Below are 12,502 nucleotides of genomic sequence, written 5' to 3' on the forward strand. Positions count from 1 at the left end.
CACTGTTCAGATTCTCTCCCTTGTGGACAAAGAACTGCAGCTAAACACTCGGAAAAATCAGCTTTGGAGAGACTACTTGGATGGAGAAATGCCAAAACAAGAGTATCAAAGGGAAATATGGGAAATATGACCTTGGTGCGTGTCTTGAATACTGTTCAGAGTAAAATACAGTTATTGGATGTTATCCGAACTGCTGAGTTTAGAGTGTTCCCAAATCTCCACCAAAACAGGTATTAAATAAAGTTAAAATAATATCCCACAACCTGTCAACTGAAAGAGTGAACAAAGTGGTAAAAGCTGCTAGTTGCCAATTCCACTAACATTCAGATAGTCAAAGAAAGCCGGAACATACGCTACTGGTTTAAAACAAAAGCCTGAACTATTTACAGGATTTGTAGAGAGGGATTAGAATACTGATGAATGCTGAGGAAATACTGCATGATGTCAGCTGAGAAGTTGCCCAAGATTGATTTATCAGAAAACAGGAGAGGACACTGTTGTAGTAGCAGAGCCGCAATTTGAGCTGCCAGGAGGCGGAGTAAACATAAGGATATGACAACAGGAAGGTTGACAAGCAAGAAAAAACGGATGTGTGGGTAAGCGCTAGACATCAATACAGTGCAGATACAGCCGGGTTTACTACAGCAGTGGAGTTAAAGTTTAGATAAATCTGGTTTGATCCAGAGAAGGTGCAGCAGACTGCGTGTAAAACTGAATTAAGTTTCTTTGGTATGGTTCCCTTAGCAGAAACCACCTCAAACACGGATAGAAATGCAAAGGGGGCACCATGAAAGGAAGATGATGCTGCTCCCAATGTTCAACAACATAATGCACTTCAATACCCCAAATGCGATTATGATTTCAAATTAATGAGGTAAATCAGCTTTAATAAATTACAAGTTTGTACAAGATTCTAGAGTTGTTTTGATTATTAAAAAGCAATGAAGTCTAGATAAAACAAAGCTTTAAAAAGGTTTGAAATAGTTTTCAGGCACAGAGTGCTATAAAAATAACCCCAGGCATGTTGTTTTTTCCTCACTATTTAGTTCATGGCAACATAACGAACTTCAGGGATTTTACATATCAACCATCTGCGCCACGGAATGGAAAATCAGAAATTACAGTTTTCCATCGTATGACACTATTAATACATTTATATGCTCAAACTCAATATTTCTTTAATAAAACTTACATACATATTTCTCAGATATTCAGGCAAGGAGTTGTGCCAAGGTGCCCTTTTAAGCCATCTGTTACAGATTTAGCACCATCCCTGCATGTTTCACTGAATTTTCTTCAGGGGAACGCAGAGAGAACCTCAGTGTGTCCCATCAAGTACACAGGCACCAGTGTTTGGGCAACAGGCCCCTAATTCTTCTCTCTGGCGATCAGTGAGAGAACTCAAGGGAATGGCAGGAAGATGTGCCAGGGGAGGTTTAGGATGGACGTTAGGAAAAGGTTCTTCACCCAGAGGGTGCTGGACACTGGAACAGGCTCCCCAGGGAGGTGTCACAGCCCCAGGCCTGACAGTGTTCAAGAAGAGACTGGACAACAGCCTCAGACACATGGTGTGAACTGTGGGGTTGTCCTGTGCAGGGACAGGAGTTGGACTCAATGATCCTTGCGGGTCCCTTCCAACTCAGTACATTCTATGACTCTTTGATTCCAACAGCAATGCTTGTCCCAAATTTCCTCTAATGGAAAGCCTGACTGCTTCTTTAAAGCTTTCACTTATGATCTCCAGAAGTTACACTTTGTTCTCCTCATTCTGGCTCCCTTCTGCTTGTCACCAACATTTGCCAGTTATATTGCACCCATTTATTGGTGAGGACATCAAGCTTTGGCATTTTTTCCAGCATACAGCAGAAGCAGCACACATCTATTTACACAATTATTCAAAGGGAAAAAGAAACTATGGCTAAGGACTACATCTGCTTTATTTGGAAGCTGATAAATCATTTCCTTCCTGCAAGGCAGGGGTGTCAAACTCATGTTCACTGGGGGCTGTATCTGCCTCACCATGGTCTTCAAAGGGCCAAATGTAATTTTAGGACTGGATAAGCGTAGGTGTAGTTACAGTTACACCCCTGCTGCAAGGTGAGAAGCAAACTGACTCATTTCATATTGCTCAGCCTTTGGTGGTGTTCAAGCAGTTCACTGTTCCTCCTGCTCCTTCATGTATTGGATCCACCTTTATTCCTAAACTTACAAAGGACTGGAAGACACTGAGCAGTTTGATTTCAGGTTTTTGAGCACTATATATTCCCCAACACAATTATAACAATCTGGTTTTTATCCTTTACTAGTTGATGTACTATGCCTACTAACCTGACAACAGCCACTGAAGCCACCCAATCTACACTGACATCCAGCAGTACATGAAGCTTAACGCCATCATCAAAATTAAATCGCATTTTCTTTTGTAAGACACAGATCTGTGCTTACAGGAAATCTTTCCAGAAGGCAAATTATGGGTTTTTTAAAAGCAAACTTTATGGTTGCTTAGAAAGCTGACGTTCCTTCAGAGAATTCAAGTACTGAGCAATCCTGATCTTCGCTTCCCCAATGGGCAGATATGCTGGCAAAGGTTACTTGTTGAAATTACAACTGTCACTGGCCTTCAAGAAATAGCCAAAAAATCCTATTGCTTTTTCCTAGTAAAATAGAGACTAGATTTGAAAAAGTACAGCTAAATAATAAGCAATCAATATTATAATATTGCCAATACATTCAAGTAGTAAGTAGTCAATACATTTTTTTATTAACAGTATTTTCTTAAAATTGGATTACTACTTGTATTTAAAAATACGCCACAAAGGACATGACAGCTCTTCAACAACACAGATGGAATAAGTGGCAGTAGGTGAAACGAAGTTTAAACCTTTGCTTAAAAGAATGCAAAACTGTATTTGCACCACACAACGAGTACCAATATATGCTGAAAACCTGGTCATATGTTCCTTTCCTCTGCATAAGTAACATATGAACCAAAGTTGGGCATGTTCTGTGTCTCATTACAACTCAATTACATTTAGTGTGGAAATTATCATATTTATTGCCTTTAAAGTAATCCTCTGCCAGAACCATCTAAAACCTTCTAGTTGCACTGAGATAGTTTAATGTTACCTTCATCCATCCATACTGAAAACTCAGGAAACAGCTTGAGACGGGGACAAGAGGTTATATGTCAGGAGATAAGCATAAAATGTTATTTTTCTTATATGAGGAATTTTTTTAAATATGTCCAAGTTAGAAATTACATAATGATTCCCGATAAAAATAAAAGCTAAATGTGGGAACAAGAAAAATTCTTCATGAAATATGTTCCTAGGCACAAAAATACATCCCTGCACAATTAAAGATGAACAACTGGTATTCTAAAGTCTTATCAGTTCTATTCAGCAATTCTTATCTCACTGAAAGCAGTTAAAGATGTGAAACAAGTACGATTAAAGTTTCTAATTAAAAGTCAGCATTATAAATGATCAACACCACCTTATACACAAAACAGTGCAATCTCAGATGAGGCTGACGTTAATATATAGATAATTAACTAGTACAGAGAAGAGATTTTGACTTAGAACTTTGTAAATATAGTATTAACGACCTAAAAAGAATATGTGATAAAATCTGCCAATGATGGCATACTAAACAGTGCCTAAGTCCCCAAAATAATTGGTCAGGCACACAAGGTACAATGAGTGGGCTTAAAACCCTGCCAAGTGGCAGCTTCACACATCTAAGCTTCTCAAACAGGTAAGTCATAAAAAGAAAGACCGGCAACACAATTTGCTGAACAACTGGCCCAACACACATAACACTCACCATTATTTTCCCATCACTGCTCTGACACGCTGACCTGTTTCCTATATTTACAAATATTACAAATTTATGAGTTTCGGAAAGCAGCATGCGAAGGAACTGAAACATCCTTGCAACCAGAAAATGAAAGGGAAAATTCGAATCTGCAATGACGTGAAAAAGGACCAATATAACAGTCAGATTACTGCTTTTCTGCTACACTTGGAAACCGTATTATCATAAGATAATATGTCAGTGCTGCTGAGATGAGCAGAAAACTGCTGGATTTAAACTTTCAAAAGGATACTTGAAAGATGGGACTAGCACCGGATTCATTCTGCAACTCCCTGATTTTAAACTGCTAAAGACTCAGGCCTGAACCATTAGACACCTGCAGATCCCCATCAGCCCTGCAAAGCGACAGCAAAGCGGTGCCTAAAACATCAGTCCAAGCTTTCTTCTTTGTCCCTCTTATTAGAGTCTCTCCTTACCAATTATCGAAGAATTGAAAAAGATACAATTTCTTCAAGATCATAAAGTGGTGACAGTACGTAAAAAAAAAAAAGTAAGCAGCATAGGCAAAAAGTTAAACTAGTCCTACACAAGGACACAATCCTAATGAGTCTCCAGTACTTATTCTGAGAGAGGAAATAAGTGATCTGGAGATGTCAGCATTACTTACTAGCAACACATTTACACGTGAATGACCATGAGCCAGCACTGGGCCCTTGTGGCCAGGAAGGCCAATGGTACCTGGGGTGGATTAGAAGGGGGGTGGTCAGTAGGTCAGAGAGGTTCTCCTGCCCCTCTGCTCTGCCCTGGGGAGACCACACCTGGAATATTGTGTCCAGTTCTGGGCCCCTCAGTTCCAGCAGGACAGGGAACTGCTGGAGAGAGTCCAGTGCAGGGCAACAAAGATGCTGAAGGGAGTGGAGCATCTCCTGTGTGAGGAAAGGCTGAGGGAGCTGGGGCTCTTGAGCTTGGAGGAAACTGAGGGGTGACCTCATTAATGTTTACAGATATATAATGGGTGAGTGTCAGGAGGATGGAGCCAGGCTCTTCTCGGTGACAACCAAGGCAGGACAAGCAGTAATGGGTTCAAACTGAAACACACAGAATCACAGAATGTCAGGGATTGGAAGAGACCTCAAAAGCTCACCCAGTCCAATCCCCCTGCCGGAGCAGGAACACCCAGATGAGGTTACACAGGAAGGTGTCCAGGCGGGTTTGAATGTCTGCAGAGAAGGAGACTCCACAACCCCCCTGGGCAGCCTGTTCCAGGCTCTGTCACCCTCACTGAGAAGAAGTTTCTTCCCAAATTTAAGTGGAACCTCTTGTGTTCTAGTTTGAACCCATTACCCCTTATCCTACCATTGGTTGTCAAACTTCTCCTAATGTCCAATCTAAACCTGCCCTGTCACAACTTGAGGCCATTTCCCCTCATCCTATCACTTGTTCCTTGGGAGAAGAGACCAACCCCCTCCATGCTCCAAGCTCCTTTCAGGCAGTTCAGAGATCAGAAGGTCTCCCCTCAGCTCCTGTTCCCCAGGCGGAACCCCCCAGGTCCCTCAGCCGCTCCCATCACACTTGTGCTCCAGCCCCTTCCCCAGCTTCTTTCTCTTCTTTGATATCGCTCCAGCACCTCAAGGTCTTTCTTGTCATGACGGCCCCAAAACTAAACACAGGATTCACAGTGGGGCCTCATCAGTGCCTGGTACAGGGGGACAGTCACTGCCCTGGTCCTGCTGGCCACGCTACTCCTCACACAAGTCCGGATGCTGTTGGCCATCTTGGCCACTTGGGCACACCACTGGCTCATGTTCAGCCACTGTCAACCAACACCCCCAGCAATAACACCTCATCCCCCATGGCTGAGGGTCAGTGCATTAACAGCATCCAATGTTATCCCAAATTCCGAAAATGAGATTTGTCCCTTTTTTCTTCTTTAACCCTTCATCGTTGTCTCCCAACTGCAGAGCCATCTAAAAAACCCCAAAAGACTTGGAACATGCTAATTTGTTTTCCATTACTTCACTCAAATTCTTGCTTGTTTGCACATTACACATTCCAGTGCACAAAGAGCCGCACTGGCACGGATCCCTGTCCGCAGGCACTGCCACCAGCTGCTGCACATCTACACATTCAAAGCACATTTCAGAGCAATAAACAAAACATTTTGTAAGTCTCTTCTCACAGCAGAAAGTCCCTTTAATACCCTGGCTGTTTATTTTCCTTTCAGTTCATACCCACAAAAAATGAAATAAAATCCACAACATATGCTTACTTGTATTTTGTCATAGGTAGTTGACATTCAAAAGGAAAAAGTCATGGTAAATACACACATATAGATACATAACTTGCTCTTAACAAAAAAAGACTAAGCATAATTTATTATATTTTCATGCAGAGAGAATTGCTTTAAACATAAAGTGAAATAGTTAGAAAAGCAATCCCTTTTACATCGCAACACTTGTCAGGAAAACATTATCTCCAGAAGCTAACCGAGCTACGACCATTCAATATAATTATCTACCTTATTAGTATTAACTCAAGAGTTATCACTAATTCAAAATGAGAAGTAAACCAGCACATAACAAGAACAATTAAAGACCAGTATGTCAAATAAAAACACCATTTTACCCGTCTTTAGATGGTGATTTTCTGCCCAGTCCTTGTAAAGCTCTGGTTTAGTCTTCATGAAGTAAATCTGTTCCTTTCTAGACCATATTCTAAATCAGTTTATCGAAAAGGAACAGGGGAAAGTTTTCTCCTCCTCCACCGGCAGCGTTGGCTCCACATACTGAGCCACTTGACACGTGCTGCTCTCTTTTATTTTTCACGACAAGCTGCAGATCCTCAAACAAAGCTGCTGTTTGTTAATACCGAGTGTCCCGCAGGCACCGCGCTCGTGTTCTCCACCCCGGCCCACAGCCCCGTGCTCCAGCTCATAATAAACAAGAGGAGTTGAACAAACGGCCTCAGAGGACGCGGCTCCTGTAACACATCGCTGTTGTGCTCTTGGGTAAGAATTCTTACTGGTGTTTAGCAAGTGCTGCAGGAAAAGCATCTTATTTAAAGGACTTACTAGAAATGGAGCTTGAAGTACCCTATTTCTGGCTTATTACTTAAGAAGCCATGAAATTAAGTCACGCTAAAAATACAGTTTTAATTTCTCTAACTGTTTAGCACTCCCTACTTACAGATTGGAGATTTTACATATTTTCTAGTTAAAACTCCTTTATTGTTCAGGATACCTTGGGGACCTGAAATACCTAGGATGGAGTTGACAAGCACGTTTTCACTGATGAAAGTATCATAATTCAATATTTAGTACTGTCAGAATTCATCTGCTTTTTGAAAGCCGGTATACAGTCAGCATCCTCAAAAACTGAAAAACAAATCTCCATATCAAATATTCAAGGACACACACATCAATCCTGGATAGATTTTAGTCCTCATACATGCTCTGTCAAGCAAAATGTCAGTTATGTGATGCCTACAGCCCAGAGTGAGCCATTTCTTAACCTAAGCAAGTCAGAGCACATGCTGCCAGACCGGCCTTAGAAGCCTCATGTGGGCTCCCAGCTTTGTGAAGCTGAGAGAAAGATGATGAGTGAGACTGTTCAGCCTGAGGGGGATCTTATCAATGGCCATGAGTACCTGAAGGGAAGGTGCTGGATCTTCTGAGTGGTGCCCGGTGACAGGACCAGAGGCCACGGGCACAAACCGACACACTGGAGGTGCCACCTGAACTTCAAGAAACACTTGTTCACTGTGAGGGTGACTGAGCACTGGCACAGGTTGCCCAGGGAGGTTGTGGAGTCTCCATCCTTGGAGATATTCAAAAGCCACCTGGACGTGGTCCTGGGCAGCTGGCTGCAAGTGGCCCAGCCTGGGCAGAGGTTCGGATCGGACCAGATGACCTCCAGAGGTCCCTTCCAACCTCAACCAGGCTTTGGTTTCCTTGCACCCTAAAAAGTGTTAAAATGCCAGGAACAGGAGATCTGATCAAGTGTGTTGGACTATTCCTTTTTCCCCAGAGACTGAAAAAGAAGTTCCTTCAATTGTTTTAATCTTCCTCCCCACATCACCTGGCAGAGCACTGAGCCTGGAAATGAGCAGCAGCTCCTTTGTCTTCACCACTCCTTATTCCTCACGGATCCCACCCAAACCCAGGTGTCAACAGTTTACTCTATGGATTCAGTAGGAGGCTGAGCCAATTGACACCCACCTCTGGGCACATTTCCCTCAAAACCGGCATATTCTTGCTGCTGACATTCGTACACACACTGTAATCTTGCTATAAAAAAAAAAAATCACCTTCCATTTTTCTCGTGATAGAACCACTGGATTGGTTTTGAAAAACCAGCTACTTTCTGTTTCCTTACCTGAGAGAACATTTGTGGGGAAGACCACAAGAACTTGCACGCAATGACCAGATGTGCTTGTTCCAGGCTAACAGTCTCAAGGATACCTTAACCACCTGAAAACAATTTGCTTTTTAACATCACTCATACTCTTTAGCCGCACATCACCCTCAGGAAGCAATGTTAACAGCTTTAATACACTGATTTTTTTTATTATTATTTTTTTGTATCTTGAATTGGTTTTCAAGTTTAGTATTTCTATTTTTGTGGGTGTTTTTAAGCTCTTTTAAGCAACAACTGACTAAAGAACTTACAGGAACGCTACTAATATTAATTAGTTATTGCAACATGCTTCTGACTTTAATAACACAGCCTTGTTCAATGTATTCACAGAATCAAAGAATGTCAGAGATTGGAAGGGACCTCCAAAGCTCATCCAGTCCAATTCCCCTGCCGGAGCAGGAACACCCAGATGAGGTTACACAGGAAGGTGTCCAGGCGGGTTGGAATGTCTCCAGAGCAGGAGACTCCACAACCTGCCTGGGCAGCCTGTTCCAGTGTCTGTCACCCTCACTGAGAAGAAGTTTCCTCTCAAATTTAAGTGGAACCTCTTGCGTTCCAGTTTATACCCATTACCCCTTGTCCTATCATTGGTTGTCACCGAGAAGAGCCTGGCTCCATCCTCCTGACACTCATTCTTTATATATCTGTCAACATTAATGAGGTCACCCCTCAGTCTCCTCTTCTCCAAGCTCAAGAGCCCCAGCTCCCTCAGCCTTTCCTCACACGGGAGATGCTCCACTCCCTTCAGCATCTTTGTTGCCCTGCGCTGGACTCTCTCCAGCAGTTCCCTGTCCTTCTTGAAGCTATTAGCTCATACAGCACTGAAAGAACAAAATTCAGAACACACCAGCAATAAAAAAGAAAAATATCATAATCTAATAAAGCACAACTTGGCCACTTTGTCTTAATCTGCAATTATTTTTTATATATGTTCCACATAAGTACACCTTCAAATTGGCTCATCTCCATCAGCTGTGCCTAAAACTAACCCAGCTGGAAGCTGCAGTTTGAATGTTCATGTCATCACCTCACTATTAAGCCTCATGAATGTTACCACAAGGGTTACACCAAGTGGAACAACAAGAACTGGCGGGGTTCTGCTGCAATCCCATTGCACTAAGTGGTGTGTGTGTGCAGCCATGCGCCAGGAGATAATTAATTTGCTGAAGGTTAACATCATCAGTTGCAAAGCCAGAAGAAAGCATAATTGCTAATTTGCGACAAGCTACGCTGAAAAGAGGACGCCCAATTCTGAACAACGCTCCATTCTTGAAAGAAAATTAGAGAAAAAATAACTACATACAACCCACCCTCCTGCCCAGGACTCTGTCAACACAACCCAAAGCATTTATGGAAGCTCTTAACAGACTTAAATGTAAAGACTCAGGCTGGGTATAATTTGAGGCTTGCCAGTATGTAAAGACTGGTCTGACTTGTGCAACAAGTAGCTAATGTCTTATGTCTAAGCTGAAGTCATCCTTTGTTCTCCTCCTTCCCAAGGGTGTAGTTGGCATCTGCCCTTTTCACTAGGTTATTACTAATTTTCTCTTTCCTCACTGCTATGAAAGGGCAGCATTATGACCATTACGAAGTGGTCCTTCACCTATATATTTCATCTTTAAGGAGATGTAAACACTATACTGACCTAAGGAATATCAGCCCTACAAACAGCTGTTCAAGTGGTGATGGGAGCAGATTTACATTCTCGCTGCTCCACGAGACAGAGAAAACTTTGTTTCTGCAACACATCATAACCCAGCAGCAAAGACACGACAAAGATCCAGTCTTCATGGAAATACAGCGGAGGTTTTCTACTACATTGAAATCATTTTGCAGCCTTCCAAAGATTAAATTTCCTGGAACTACTATGGTGGTGAGAACTAATCCCGCTGTAACACGGCACTTGTGTCATCTACAGCCCATGAGAATCACCCCCACACTTCCCTTGAAATCCAGCTTTCCCAGTATTGGCCTTTTTAATTAATGATTTAATAAAATATGCTGCAAATCAGCTGCTGTATTATATGGTAAGATGAGATGCTTCACTATAAAAACAATACTGGCAGATGGAAAAAAATATACACCTCAGGAATTTTACCCTCAACATAAGCCAAGTCACCCTTTCCACACCAGCACCTTTTCAGGTATTGGTTGTGATTTAAGGCAAATATAGCTGAAAATGCCTTTTTTTTTAGATGCCTTGTACTTTCAAAGTATATTATGTCTGCAGTCTCCACAGGCTTTCAAAAACGAAACCATCCCTTTCTGCCCTGATGCTACTTCTTTTTACCATGACAGGCTACTAAACACATACACAAAATGATATTTCATCAAGGCTGGCCATAACAGTTCCCTGCAATAAATCTCCTCTTTGTTTTCCCCACATCATACATTGGGATTACATAGAAAACATTTTTCCCAACAACATAAATCAGAAGAACTTTTATTTTTTAATTATCTGAAATTTTCACTTAATTTCATATTTCTTCTATTATACATCTTCACTAGTAGTAGACAATTAATGTTTTCACAGCGCTAAGATTTGCAGTATCAATTTAAACAGAAAGATGCTTCTAATATTTTAGATTCTGGCACAAGCCAGAACATTTCATTAGAAGAGTTCTGCTTCCCACATTAACAGATTTATATTTAAGTCAGATGCCACGCTACACTGATTATGTTTAGTCTCCTGGTTAATCATTTTTATCTCAGCATTAGGCAAAATTAATGGAGCAAACAATAATTATATTTTAAAATTCAGTGGCAATGCTGTGCAGTCTATTCCCAGCTTAAAGCATCACCAAAAAATAAAATTACTTTAAATATACTCTGAATTTTCTGAAAGTTGCTCTTCATTTTCGAGGAAGCTGTTTCATTTCTTCTCTAAGGCTACAGAAGTTACAAAATCTCTCCAGTTACAGAAATTTCATCTATATTTGTATCATTTTACTGGCAAAAATAACAAGGTTTGTTCCTTGATCCCAAGTGTCTCTTCCAACCAAAATGATTCTATGATTCTACACTGACAATCTTTGAATACTCTGACATACACAGAGCGCAACTCATTTAATTAAACAGCCAGTTTAACTGATTAAAACAGGAAGAGAAGGAAGGGTTGTTTTTATTAGTAGGTGTTATTCTGCCAGTTAATAAGACTAAAAAGCTCCAAGCCAGCCCAGAAAAACACCAGCGTTGACTCAAGGTGGCAAGAGTAAAACTTCACACGCATCGTGGGGAAGAAGAAGAAACTGCCCCAGCCCTGCCCGGTGGCCACAAGCTGGTACCCAATGGCTGACGTGACATTTTTGCCCAGTTAAACCAGATGCCAAAACCTCCCTGGACCTTGCGTGACACGGAAAAGGGTTCGCAAGTACCCAGGAGATGAGCAGGTACTGGTAATACCGGCTTTTACTTACCAGCTGCGCACACACCGCCCGTCTTATTTTTCTGCTGTCTCCTGGAACAGTTTTGCCCCAATGCAGAAGAAGAAAATAAAATCTTAAATACTGCAAGAGTTCCAGCAGCATGAAAAAGCATTTCTTCCTTCATTCTTTCATGTTGCCCTACTATATAGGCTGCCAGATGAGCTCTTGGGATCCATACCATGTGTTGTGGATCTAATGTGGATCTTCCACACACTGAAGGTACCATCAGGAATCACAGCACCAGTTAGAGAGGAGCTGTGAAGCCCTTCCATATTCAACTTCATTTATAATCTTAACACATTAAGCGTTTCACACTTAATACTCAGAGTTACACGCTACAGCTCTGTTCAGCACAGCTTTTCATTCAGACTTTCCATAGGATTTACTCAGAGGAGTAAATCAGTTCAGCACAGCTGAACAGTTTTCTTCAGCAACTGTCTCCAAGCTATTAATCTTTGAGCTGATAAACATTTTAACTGCGGTAATACCCTAAGTACAAATAGGATCCTCTGAGTAAATCCTATGACAAGTCTGAATGGCACCAAGAATCTTCTGTGACACTAAACCTACTTTTGGTGACTCTATGATAAGTTTGAGTAAGTCTGCAGAAGGACATCACAGCAAATTTAGATACCTGCCTGCTTATAAAATCACTTATGTCTACACAGCACAAAGAGTTGCTTTGAAAAATGTGAGTAATCAGTCACCTGTCATTTACTTTATTAAAAACTAAAATTAAATTTGGGAGAGAGGAAAAAGATTGAAATTCCCCCTGAATATTTAAAATTATCCTAAGTGTCGTGCAGCTCTAAATCCATGGGTTTGATGTTTATAAAGTTGTCATAG

The 12,502-nt window shown here is 41.4% G+C and overlaps 1 protein-coding gene across 2 annotated transcripts in view; it reads right to left on the bottom strand.

Moving 5' to 3' along the window:
* USP6NL (USP6 N-terminal like) overlaps positions 1-12,502 on the bottom strand; it is a 130,348-nt gene that overhangs the window by 73,443 nt on the left and 44,403 nt on the right. The window lies entirely within an intron of this gene.

The sequence above is a fragment of the Nesoenas mayeri genome (genome assembly GCF_963082525.1).
Source record: "Nesoenas mayeri genome assembly, chromosome: 1".
In the NCBI taxonomy this organism is placed as follows: domain Eukaryota; kingdom Metazoa; phylum Chordata; class Aves; order Columbiformes; family Columbidae; genus Nesoenas; species Nesoenas mayeri.